Raw genomic sequence first — 13,848 nt, 5'->3', positions numbered from 1 at the left:
CTGTCGTCTCTGTCTCTGATACCTAGTTTAGAAGTGCTTCTACCTACATTGTCAAATCTGGTAGTATAGACTGCTCTTAGGATCAGAGTGACACATGTCCTTTTCCTGAGAGATTTGAATCCTTGGTTCATGAAGAACTTGAGTGTCCACCATCTGCTATGGGAAAAAAAACAAACAGAAGATGTTCAGTCTGTCAGCTTATACCCAAAAAAATCATTCTCATCCCGCCAATGCAACAGCAGCCCTACTTCATCCAGCAATGCACAGTCAGTTAAAACACAAAGTTCATTCTGTCCAATATCACACCCCACTTGTATTTCTCAAAGAATGTTTTGCAACCCATTAAACTAGTCATTGCCAAGTGATAAAGTATGTGGTAGCAAAAGTAGAACTCAGTCCCCATGAGTTAATGGCTGCGTAGCTTTACATCTACCGTGGCTCCCTTGTTCTCTTTGCAGTGAAAAGGAGTTCAGATGAGTGGTCAAGTTCAGCTTACAAGGTGATGTTTCCAGGAGCATTGAATTCTAGAAAAGTAAACATACTCTATGTGCTAATTACTTTCAAGTGGATTGATTACTCTTTCCAGAGTGGAAGGTGTTCACTACAGTTATTTTATCAACACAATTAGTTTCTGTTTTTAATCAATCTTAAAATATCAGACATTTGGCAGAAGCGGAGGTTAGGTCAATATTGGTCAGTGCAAACATATTTATTAGTCTACCTAAACCCTTTCTGTCATAATGGCTACTAATTCTTGCGTTTGAGTGGTTGATAGGTGGGGAGGCTCAAATAAATTTTATGTAGGGTTTCTACTGCATGTTTTAATGCTCCTTTTTTGATTAATCATTTTTCTTAACATAAAAATGCCTTCTGATATAGGGACATTCATATTTTATGCTTATTCTCTCATATCTGTCTGCATGTTCCAATGCAGATACCTCCTTATTATTTGAATTACTCATTCATAACCATGAAACCATGTATTGAAATCTAGCAGTAATGAAATCTAGCAGTAACAATCTTGAATATATATATATTCCAATTTTATCTCAGGACATTGAAAATTGTTGATATAAATGTTTTGTGAATGTTTTAAGTATATCCTTTTTTCTTTGTGCTTTTTTTTTTTTTTTGAAAATACACAGCATACTCTGCATACTCTGTTGTTGAACAGTGCTTATTTCTGCTTTTTGGTAACATGGCTTGGTATTCCCCATGCCACATAAATGAGACATAAATAAAGACACACAGTTTACATTGATGGATGATCATGAAGGAATTGGGGGGAAAAGATAGCCATAGTATTTAACTACAATACCTGCCTTATTCAGATTATATCATAAAATGCATTTCAAAAAGACCTAGTTTTATGCTTATGGATTTGATATAAAACCTAATTATTGATAGGAGTTTTGATTGTTTGGTTATTCAAAATTACCATAAACATTCTGCATTTTCTATGGCCCAGTAGTATATCTAGTTCCTCAGACTTTATGGCTTACCCTGAAGCAGTGGCATGGCCTTCCTCCATTAAGCAGCACTCCTGTACTGATACCATTCTAGTACTATGGCCTACTTTTGTTTTTAATCAATGACTGAATGGATTAATAGATTTTGTTACTCACTAATTTGCTCTAGCTGTGAGTACTTTTCTTCTTTTCCTATTGTACATAATGCTTCATAAAAAACGGCAGTGCAGATGTCTAGACTAGACACTTGTTTTAATTCTTTCATATAAAACAAGGAATGGGATTACTGTATTATAATTGAGTCCAATATTTCTATCTTTAAGAAATTGCTACTCTATATTGATGTTGTTGAGATTATGCTCCACTCAAAATCTGTTGAGTTTCATCTGTAATACGAACAAGAATTGCTTTCTAACAGACATGAGCTAGTTCATTTTGACTTTGGTCTGCACTTCACAAATGATGATAGATGTTGGGAAATTTTTCACATACTGCTGGAATTTGTATATACCCTTTGAAAATGCCTATTTGTTATAAATATGTCACACTTTTAAAAATTAACTATATTTTAAATAAAATAAAAAGACATTTTTTTCTCTTTGCCTTTTCTTCCTTCAGCCCATCCTAGGCTTCCTCCTATTCCTCACATGCTGCCATCTCAAATTGAAAATATCCTTGTTTTTACTATATACAAAATTCTTCTTAAAATGTGCATGCTTGGATGCAGGCCAAATCAACTTCTGAGCTCTGCCAAGACAGGGTAAGCAAGTCCTTCATAGGTCAGCATTACAAATATGTCTGTCAGATATACTGGTCCAAAAGGCTAAAGATGTTGCTAGAACACTATAGAGATTTTGTGTCTCTGTCATTTTTATTAGTTTTTGGAATCTGCTTGCCTGCACTTCCTGCTTGCTCAGATAACATAGTCCTTCTCAAGTCTCTGATGGTGTTGAAAACCAGATAGTTATAGTTTTACAATTAGTCTTAGTTGCTTAGTGGTTAAAAAGATATTGTAAAGACTTAAAATACAGGTGGACTTATACATACAAGATATGATAGAAAATAATTTGGGTACAAAACTTTAGACTCATCAAGATTTGATAGATATATTTTATTCAAGGTTGAAGAACACATATAGGCTACAACTTATATATTCAAGTCTTAGCTATTGATATTAATAAATATTTCATAATTGTTTTTACTGTATATGTTTTGGAGGGGGTTGTTTTTCAAGACAGGGTTTCTCTGTGTAATAGCTCTGGTTATTCTGGAACTCTCTTTGTAGATCAGGATGGCCTCCAACTCACAGAGATCTGCCTGCCTCTGTCTCCTAAATGCTGGGATTAAAGGTGTGTTCCACCACACTGGCCTCCTTAGTCTCCTCTGGATCCCAGCATTCCTCCTTCATTCTCCCTACCTTTCCTCCCTCGGTCTTCAGAAAAGGGGAGCCCTACCTTTAATCACCTGACATCAGCCTATCAAGTATCATCTTGAGTGCCTGCATCCTCTTCCTCTGTGGTCTGGCAAGGCTGCCCGACCAGGAGGAAGTGATTAACCAGTGTTCAATAGAGTCCATCTGAGAGGTAGCATCTACACACCATATTATGGGACCCACAAAAAGACAGTGCTGCCTATCAACTACATCTGAGCAAGGAGTCTAGGGCCTCAACATGCATGGTTCTTTGTTGGAGCATCAATCCCCCCATTCAGATTTGTTGGCTGCGTTGATCTCCTTATGGAGTTCCTATCTCCTCTAGTTCCTTCTATCTACCAACTCTTTCATGAGACTCTGTGAGCGCCACCGCAAAATTTGGCTGTGAGTTTCAGCATCTGCTCTGATTTCCTGTTTGGTGGAGTCTTTCAAAGTACCTCTATGGTTGGCTCCATCTGGTTCCTGCTCTTCAACTGCTTCCTGTTTGCACTCAATTTGCATTTCTGAATGAGAAGCACCATTCAAAAGGTCCTCCTTTTTATTTAGCTTCTTTAGATTGGTGTATAATAGTGTGCTTATCTTGTATTATGTGGCTAATATATAATTTTAAATGAGTATATACCATGCATGTCTCTCTGGTCTGAGTTACCTCACTCAAAACTTCTATCCTTTCTCCTGCATACTTCAAGATTTGCTTGTTTTTGAAAGCTGAGTAGTATTCCATTGTATTATGTACTACAATTTCTATATCCATTCTTTAGTTGAGAGACATCTAGGTTGTTTTCAGATTCTGGCTATACCAAATAATGCTGCTATGAACATAGTTAAGCAAATGTTCTTGCATGATAGAGCATCTTTCAGGTATATGCCAGGAGTGGTATAGCTGGGTCTTGAGGTAGCACTATTTACAATTTTCTAGGAAAGTACTAGATTGTTTCCCAAAGTGGTTGTACAAGTTTGCACTCCCACCAGCAGTGGAGGAGTGTTCCCCTTTCTCCACATCCTGGCCAGCATGTGCTGTCACTTGAGTATTTGAGCTTAGCCATTCTGATAGGTATAAAATGAAATCTCAGAGTTGTTTTGATTTGAATTTCCCTGGTGACTAAAGACATTGAACATTTCTTCTCAGCCATTTGATATTGCTTTGCTAAAAATTCTCTGTTTAGTTCTGTACCCCATTTAACTGGTTTATTTAGATTGGTGATGTTTAATTATTGAGCTCTTTATATATTTTGCATATTAGACCTTTGTCATATGTAGGATTGGTTAAGATCTTTTCCCAGTCTGTAGGATGTCATTTTGTTCTGTTGACAGTGTCCTTCGCCTTGCAGAAGCTTTTCAGTTTCATGAGGCCCCATTTATTGATCGTTGATCTTAGAGCCTGAGCTGTTGGCTTCCTGTTCAGAAAGTTGTCTCCTGTGCCAATGAATTCAAGTTCAAGGCTCTTCCCCATTTTTTCTTCTACCAGATTTAGCGTGTCTGGTTTTATGTTGAGGTTTTTAATCCACTTGGATTTTAGTTTTGTTCAGGGTGACAAATAAAGGTCTACTTGCATTTTTCTACATTTGGCATCTAGTTAGATCAGCACCATTTGTTGAAAGTGTAGTCCTTTTTCCATTGTATGGTGTTGGCTTCTTTGTCAAATATCAAGTGTCCATAGGTGTGTGGGTTTATGTTTAGGTCTTCAATTCTATTTCATTTATCCACCTGTCTGTTTCTATGCCAGTACCATGTAGTTTTTATTACAATTGCTCTATAGTGCGGACTGAGATCTAGGATAGAGATACCTCCAGAAGATCTTTATTTGATGTATTATGACTCATTCAACTCACATCCCCATTGTTATCTGCTTGCTTGTGTCTTCCCATTCCTATCTTCCCTCCCTCCTCTGGCCTATTCAGCTCCCCAAGACTTCTGAAAGGGGAGTTCTCTTTCCCCACCATCTAACCACAGCCGATCGGGTCTCATCTACATAGTGTGCATCACATTCCACTGTATGCCCACAGGGCTTCCCACTAAGGGTAAGCGATAAAACCTTGGGCAACAGAGTTTGTGTCAGAGGTAGTCCTTTCCTCCCCGACCCCCCCCCCCCCAGCAACAATCTTGGAAAATGAGTTGTCCATTCACTATATATGAACAGGGGGTCTAGGTTTTCCTTATGCATTGTCCTTGGTTGTTGCATCAGTTTGTGCTGGCTCCCTGGGGCTAGATCTTTTATTGTACAGGATGGTCTTAGCTATTTGGGGGTTTTTATTTTTTCTTATGAAGTTGGGAATTATTCATTCCAAATCTGCAAAGAACTGTGATGGCATTTGCTGGGCATTGCATTGAATCTGTAGATTGTTTTTGATAAAACGGCCATCAAGCCTACCAATCCTACCATGATGACAGATGCTGGCAAAATCTAAAGAATCATTTGGTCTTACTTCAAAAGCCTATACGCCAATAGAATTTGAAACCTAAATGAAATGGACAATTTTCTGGATAGATCCCACTTACCAAAATTTAATCAAGATCAGGTAAACAAATTAAGTAGTCCTATATCTCCTCAAGAAATAGAAACAGTCATCCAAAGTCTCCCAATCAAAATCAAATAGACCCACAAACAAAAAGGCTCAGGGCCAGATGGATTCTTAGTGTCCTATGAGTAGTCCCTCACGTATACCAAAATGATACTTTGTAATCTTGCTTCCTAAATTATTCTTCATTGGCTAAGTAGGCTGCCTACATAAATAGGGAGGAGAGCAGTTAGGTAAGCACGGCTGAGGTTCAGAAGCTTGGAGGAAGAGAAGGATCACAGGAAGGAGGAGAATGAAGAAGTGGAATCGCCAAAGGATAGGGAATGAACCATGTGATCATGGAGAAGAAGCTCTGAGGATCAGCCTGGAAAGAAGCAGCCCAAATGTCCATGTATTTATGGGGTATTGGATGGGAAGTTAGCCAGATAGGAATTATTAAAGCAATTGCCAGGGGATGTGGGGCTTAAAGGTAACACGGTAGATAAGTGGGTCTGTGTCTTTAATTGATATAGTAGCAGGTTAATAATAACCACTGTAATAGTTATAGGCTCTTACTAAAATTAATAGACTATTTATTTTCTGCAACATAAACTATCAATAGTTCTTCAATAAGAAGTGAGGCTTAAGATGATACATTGCATTTATTCTGAAATTTTGATTGGCTTGATCAGATGTTGTGAGTTCATAAGTATGGTAGCCATGTCATGTACGTAAGATACTAATTAGTATCCACCCTCATATTCTGGCTCTTAAACTTTTTTTGCCTTCCTTTCTATGATGTTTCTTGAGGCTTGTTAGAGTGGCTGCTGTTAGAGTTTTTATAGATGTCCTATATAAAATTGAATATTCCATCCCATATTCTCAGCAATTTGACATGTTATGAACCTCTGAGAATAGCCCCAGTGCAAAGAATATTTGATGGCAAATTTTACATTATGACCATTTAATGCAATATCAGTAAAGGCTCTACTCTGTACTATGAGGTCACCAGCCATGGTATTTTGACTACTTTACAGAACCAAGAATGAAATCCCCCTCACAAGGAGCAGGCTTCAATTCCAAGCAGATACCAGTTAGTCACTTTGTTATAATCATACCATGGTCTCAACATGTCACTACTGCATGGCAGGTCAGTATTTCTGCAGGAAGAGTCTAGAATTGAATAAGACCAGTAATATGTTTTCTATTCCAGGTCCCTACATAGCATATACTAGCACTGTCAATGCTAACAATCACAAAGAAAAATTCTTAAGCAATATGAGGTTGATTTTTTGTATGTCTTGGAGGAAAATGTGAGCTGTCTTCAGCAATAGAATTTTATATAGTTATGGAAGATATCTAAGGGTAAAGTCAATTATCTGTGTTAATTTCGAGAATGCTGGGAACTCCCTGATTAATATGTTCTAGGGATGTGTTCTATGCCTTTTGCTGTCATTTTTGTTCTATATTCTTTATAATCTGAAGCAACATTGTCCATCAAGATAGGATACTTTCATTCAGATATTCTTAGTTTATAAGGTTAAATTCTGAAATTATCTTAGTAATTGATTTCCATAAGGTTTTTCAGGAATCTAGTTCTGGATACTACTCTCTTCTCTAACTCTATTCTATCCTTGCTTGGTCATCTAAACTATAACAATTTCTCTTTCTACTATTATTTCCCTTGTATATCTAAAAAGCAGAAAACACATAAGGCAAGAAATGAGCTTCTGTTTGACATATAGCTAAAATATCAAAAGTGTCAATAAGAGAAAGAGTAGTGAAAGCAACAGTACAGAAAAGCCAGATTACCTCTAAGACAAAGCCACCAGAACAACACCAGAACATTCAAAAGAAATATTTAGATCTGGAAGCACATAGAAAAATGTTATCTGGTTTTGAAATCTATTGCTACAGGAATAAGAGTAACTTTTACACTAGTGTTTTAAAAGCATGAGCCTGGGTGAATTCCAAGATGGTGGTGCCTATCACACACTGTATCTGTTCTACTGTACGGAGACCAGGGAGCTGAATGGAGCCACAGACTGCTAGATCTATAGAACTCTAGGTGAGTGGGCCCCTGCACAGCGCAGACCACCTGCAGGCCTGGTACCCTGTCAATCAACAGCCCACGGAGGTCCTGAACCCACTCTCCAGATGCTCAAACAGAACCCACCTGCGTGCTGCAGCCAGCCTATAAAGCCCGAATTCCGTTGTGGGGTGGTGATACACCAGAGCCCCTGGACTGGGGAAGTCTCAGGGAAGCAGAGTCTGCTTCTTGGACCTCTCCACCTGCCACATGCCAATTTCCGGAAGGCCCCGGGCAAGCACGGAAGCACAGGCAGCTGGCTCCACCTAGCCCAGCTAGAGTGTGTACAGCCCATGGGAAGAACAGGCCCAAGAAGGAGCCAGACACAGTGGACTGAGCGGCAGACATGAGCAGTTAGAACACAGCTTAGACAGTTCTCACAACCCCAGTAGGATCTCCCACGCTTTTGGGAGAGGCTGGACACCCCTGAGGTGTTTATACTATAGTCCAAAAGGAAGTCACAGCTCAGTGGGTCTGATCTGGGCTGGGTCTTAAATACAGAGCCGCAGGAAATACAGGGAGCTTGGAGCAACTTGTTCAACCAGAGCACACGCTGCCCACAGTCTGAAAAGGTCCCCATATGTGGGCTGTGGCATACCAAGCTTGCAGTCTCCAGCAATAGAACCTAGCTGGGTCAGTTCCCAGAGCCCAGGCAGGATCTCCCACTCTCACTGGAGAGGCTGGACACCCCTGAGGGGTCTATACTCTGGTCTAAAAGACAGCCACAGCCTAAAGGGACAAATTACAACCAAAACTATACAGGAAATAGAGAACTACACCATTGCAAAATCACAACCACACAAAATCTTAACTGTAACAAACATCAAATATGAAGGGACTTAACAGTCACTGGTCATTAATATCTCTCAACATCAATAGTCTCCATTCCCCAATAAAAATACCCAGACTAACAGACTAACATAAACAACACCCAAAATTCTTCTTCATTCAAGAAACACATCTCACTCACAAGGACAGACACTACCTCAGGGTAAAAGGCTCAAAAAATATTCCAAGCAAATGGTCACAAGAAGTAAGCTATGTAGCAATTTTAATATCTAATACATAGACTTTCAACAAAAATTAATCAAAAGGGACAAGGAAGTACACTTCATACTCCTCAAGGGTAAATTCAACCAAGATGACATCATAATCCTGAATATCTATGCTCCAAATACAAGGGCACCCACATTTGTAAAAGAACTATCAACAAAGCTTAAACCACTCATCGATTACCACATATTAATAGTGGGAGACTTCAGCACCCCACTTTCACTGAAGGATAGGTCAGTGAAACAGAAACTAAGCCGAGATATAACAGTATTAACCAGCATCATGAATCAAATGGATCTAACAGATATTTACAGAACTTTTCACCCAAACACAAAGGATTATACCCTTCTTCTCAGCACCCCATGGAACCGTCTCCAAAACTGATCACATAGTAGGTCACAAAGAAAGCCTCAACAGATACAAGAATATTGAAATAATACCCTGTATTCTATCAGATTACCATGGTCTAAGGCTGGACTTCAACAATAACAGAAATAACAAAGAGTCTACACACACATGGAAACTAAACAACACTCTACTTAAGGACATCTGGGTAAGGGAAGAAATAAAGGGCTTCCTGAAATTCAGTGAAAATGAAGGAACAACATACTCAAACCTGTGGGACACTTTGAAAGCGGTGCTGAGAGGAAAATTCATAGCAGTAAGTGCCTTTATAAAGAAATTAGAAACATCCTACATAAGTAATTTAACAACACATTTGGAAGCCCTAGAAAAAAAGAAGCAGAAACACCTACCAAACCAAGTAACCCAATTATGAAATTGGGCGCTTTCTCAGAAAACTGGAAACAGGGCTTCCTCAAGGCCCAGCTATTCCACTCCTTGGAATATATCCAGAAAGTGCTCCACCACACAACAAAGACATATGCTCAACCATGTTCATAGCAGCCTTATTCATAATAGCCAGAACCTGGAAACAGGCTAAATGTCCCTCAGTTGAAGAATGGATAAAGAAATTGTGTTACATTTACACTATGGAATACTACCCAGCTATAAAAAACAAGGAAATCCTGAAATCTATGGACAAATGAAAGGAACTAGAAACCATCAAAATGAGTGACTTAACCCAGAAGCAGAGAGACTCACATAGTATATACACATGTATAATTGGGCACTAGCCCAAAAGGCATGTCCCATGAAAGCCTTCACTTATAAGGAGAGTAGAATAGATGTGAGGACATCCTAATGGGACTCTAGGTAAGAAGAATATAGGAGATGGGGAAATAGAAGGATCCAGAGGATCTTAGAAACCTTCAAGAACATAGTAACAGGTGGATCAGGGCCCAGGGGTGTCTGTTCAAACTATTGCACTAATCAAGGGCAATACAAGTAGTAAACATCAAACCCCTAGAACATCTGATCTAGCCAATGGACAGAACATTCTCCACAGTTATAAGGAGAGCAAGGAGTAACTCTGACATGAACTCTGGTGCCCTATATTTGATGACCTCCTCAATGTGGGGAGCCCTGGTGGCACTCAAAGAAAGAATAAGCGGGCTTGCAAGATGATACTTGATACCCTGTGACCATAAAGTGGGGGAAGAGATCCCTCTAGGTCATGCACCTAGGGGAGGGGTTTAGGGTGAGGGAGAGAGGGAGGGAGGAACATGAGAAAACAAGTGATGGGATAACAATTGAGTTAGAATCTGAGTAAATTAATAAAAAAGAAAGAAAAATGTTTTCCAAACTATGAAACTTCAAACCTGAAATATTATGCCCAGTAAAGATATCTATTAAATTGAAGCATAAATAAAAATGCTCAATAATAAAATAATGGACAATGGGGGTTTTATGACCTCTAATCCTTCTATACGAAGAAACTAGAAAGAAAAATGCATGATACCACAGAACTAAGTAAAGAAACGGTATAGGAACACTTAGTCAATAAAATGTTAAGAAATTCCACAAAATAAAAATAAATAAACTGTAACAAAATAAGAAAAGTCTGAGTTCCAACTCTATTTTTACAAATACCTCGCCACATTTGCATGGATGCAGATCAGAGCTATGTAACCTCGCTTGGAGATCAAGTGCTGCTTGTTACTGCAGCAGAGCAGTAGCTAGAGAATAAACACTGCATTTACTGTTGGGTATTTTGTTTTGGTTTGCTTTGCTTTACTTATTTATTTTTTCTTCTGATTTATTGACTCAAATTTCCCATGATGATGGAACCTGTACTTAAAAATGAAATAAATTCTTTTTTTTACTTAAAATTGTTTTGTGCATTTTACCACAGCATCAGAGGGAGGGGAAGAAATTAGGAAAGGATAGTAGAATGTTGAAATCTTGAATATCTAAATGTTTTGCTGCAAAAGGTTTCAACTAAAATAGAACAAATTGTAACAGTGAGCAGGCTTTTGTATTTGGCACCACATGATATAAGAGAAGGAACTCCCTGGTTATCAAACTACCAAAAGCATTTTCACATTGAGTCCCCCAGAATCTTGTCATATTGATACACAAAAATAATGTGAATCTTTAGTTAAGCCTCTGTCATCTTTGTGTCTTGCCTCTTTCCACTGTGTATAATAACCATTGCTCTGCTCTCAGCAAGACATTCAAACCAAATACAAATCTTTGTGAATGTCTTTTGTTCAGATCCCTCATCACATTAGACAGTGACATGAGCCAAACTCAGTAGACTGGGGCTTCAAACACTTTCCCAATTATTTTTATTTTTTTTTCCAGAGATGGAAAAGTCAGTTAAAACAGATAATTACGGAGTATGTCTGTTAATTTTAATGGCTATGACTTTCTTTGTAACTCATTCTCCAACTGTGGTTGAATCATTTCCTAATGTCATTCATGTTTACTTCTGTCACTGAAGTCGATAATTTAGTAACCTTTTCTCATAGGTACTGTTGGGAAATGACTCCTCATCCTATATTTGAGTCTTTTCCAGCATCTTCTCAGCTTTTCTACAGATAAAAAATGTTAGGTGAAACAAGTCTATTTTAAAAAACAAAAACATTCCTAAAGTCATTAACTGAAATTCAACCTTAAGAAGTTCAGAAAAATCTAACAAAATATAAAAACAATATATAGAAACAAGGTGTTGTTTGACATCTACATTGGTATAATTCAGGTTTTTTACTTGGTGAAGCAATATGGAAAATATTATTACATAAATGTATATTTTATTCATATTTCCCATTTTAACTGCAATTCTTTCTGTACTGTACTGTACTGTATTTACCATCTTATTTTTATTTGAAACAGACACAGATATGACTTCAAGGAATTGGATAAAGATCAGTCAAACTGCCTGGCCAAATAAAATCTCTGGAAAGGAAATTTAGCCTTCAAACTGTCTGTAGGCTGTTTCATGTTCTTCAGATTTCTAGTATATAAACATTTCTGCCTTTGGAAATATATTCTAAATATTTATCATTGTACCTACAGGTATGTGCAAATCTTATCGCACATCAAAGAATATTTTTATTTTAGTAGTCACAGGATATCCAGATTCCACCACTAGTCATGATGCAGAGAGTAATTGACAATGGAGTGGGCAGTCCTGTTTGTTATATCTACGATATAACAAGGCACAGAAGCATACAAACACCATGCTAGAGGGAAACAGATTATTTTGTTTTTAATTATGTTATTATTATGAAATTATTTAGAATGTATTTTCCTCTTTCATATAGAACATGGGCAAGTAGACAAATGGGAGGTTTGATATGCACAGGAATTTGGAATATTATTACTGCCTCCCTTCACCTAAAGGTTTAGTTGTGCTCTGCAATGTCTTCAAGGAAGTAATAAAGATCAAATAAAATGTCATAGCTACTGTATCATCCTGAGTTCTCCAAAGAGGGAGAGCCCAAATTGATATACATAAAGAATTATACTATAAGGACTTGGTCTCCCTGGCTTTTTTTTTTACCTAAAACACAAGAATTTATTAATATACAGTTCTGAGTTTAAAATTGTTTTTATCAAAATATGTCAGGGACAGGCTTCCTCCATGGACTGTAGAAGAGAATCATACCACTTTTTTATTTTTTAATTTTAATTGTATTAATTTATTCAGATTACAACTCAATTGTTATCCCATCACTTGTATCCTCCCATTCCTCCCTCCCTCCCACTTTCACCCTATTCCTCTCCCATAGGTCTATGACCGAGGGGGACTTCCTCTCCCACTATATGGTCATAGGCTATCATGTTTCATCTTGGTAGCCTGCTTATTCTTTATCTGAGTGCCACCAGAGCTCCCCACCAAGGGGAGGTGGTCAAATATGGAGCACCAGAGTTCATGTCTGAGTCAATCCCCAGTCTCCACATAACTGCAGAATGTTCTGTCCATTGGATAGATCAGAGTAGGGGTTTGATGTTTACTATTGTCTTGTACTTGGTTACTGCAATAGTTTGAGCAGACCCCCCTGGGCCCCAATCCACCCATCGCGATGTTCTTCTTGTAGGTTTCTAGGACCCTCTGTGTGCTTCTATTTCCCCATCTCCTATATTTCTCTTACAGATCTCCCTGTTTTTGAAGGCTGAAAAGCACCAAGATCTGTAGAATAAAGAGCCAAATGAGAGACCTGGAAAAGTAGATTTACTTCCAGGTTAAATCTGAGTCATGAAAATCAGAACAGATAGAATATCCCCAAATATAAAGAAAATCAAGTAATCTCATCAATCTGGAAGAGGTGGTGTGTCAACTTGATTTGTGTCTAACTGATATTAAAACACAAGTTATGTGGTAGTGAGGGGAAGGAATGAATTGTATATTTGATAAGATTTTTAGCAAAGCTACATCTACAATGTAACCTCTATACTTAAAGGTCAGAGACCATTGCAGATTTCATGTACAAAGATTATGAAAACCAAAGGACCAGGATGCCAGCTTCAAGACAGTGATGCCTAGGATTGGTGGAGGTGCTGCTTTGGTGAACTCTCAACAATATGGTCGCCTAAGTAAGAAATGTATAGACCAATACCTGCCAGCATGCCAATGTGTAGGTCATTGGCACCCACCTCTAGATGAAGAGCTTCAGAGAGTTAACAAAAACAAGTGGAGAGGGAGGGAGAGACAGAGAGAGAGAGAGAGAGAGAGAGAGAGAGAGAGAGAGAGACAGAGAGAGAGAGACAGAGAGAGAGAGACAGAGAGAGAGAGAGACAGAGAGAGAGAGAGACAGAGAGAGAGAGAGACAGAGAGACAGAGAGACAGAGAGAGACAGACAGAGAGAGAGAAAGAGAGAGAGAGAGAGAGAGAGAGAGAGAGAGAGAGAGACAGACAGACAGACAGACAGAATGTTTTCTCAATGGATTAATTTTTTGTTA

The sequence above is a fragment of the Acomys minous genome, assembly GCF_964271855.1.
Source record: "Acomys minous genome assembly, chromosome: 11".
NCBI classification, from domain to species: domain Eukaryota; kingdom Metazoa; phylum Chordata; class Mammalia; order Rodentia; family Muridae; genus Acomys; species Acomys minous.
Note: the sequence above shows the minus strand (reverse complement) of the source record.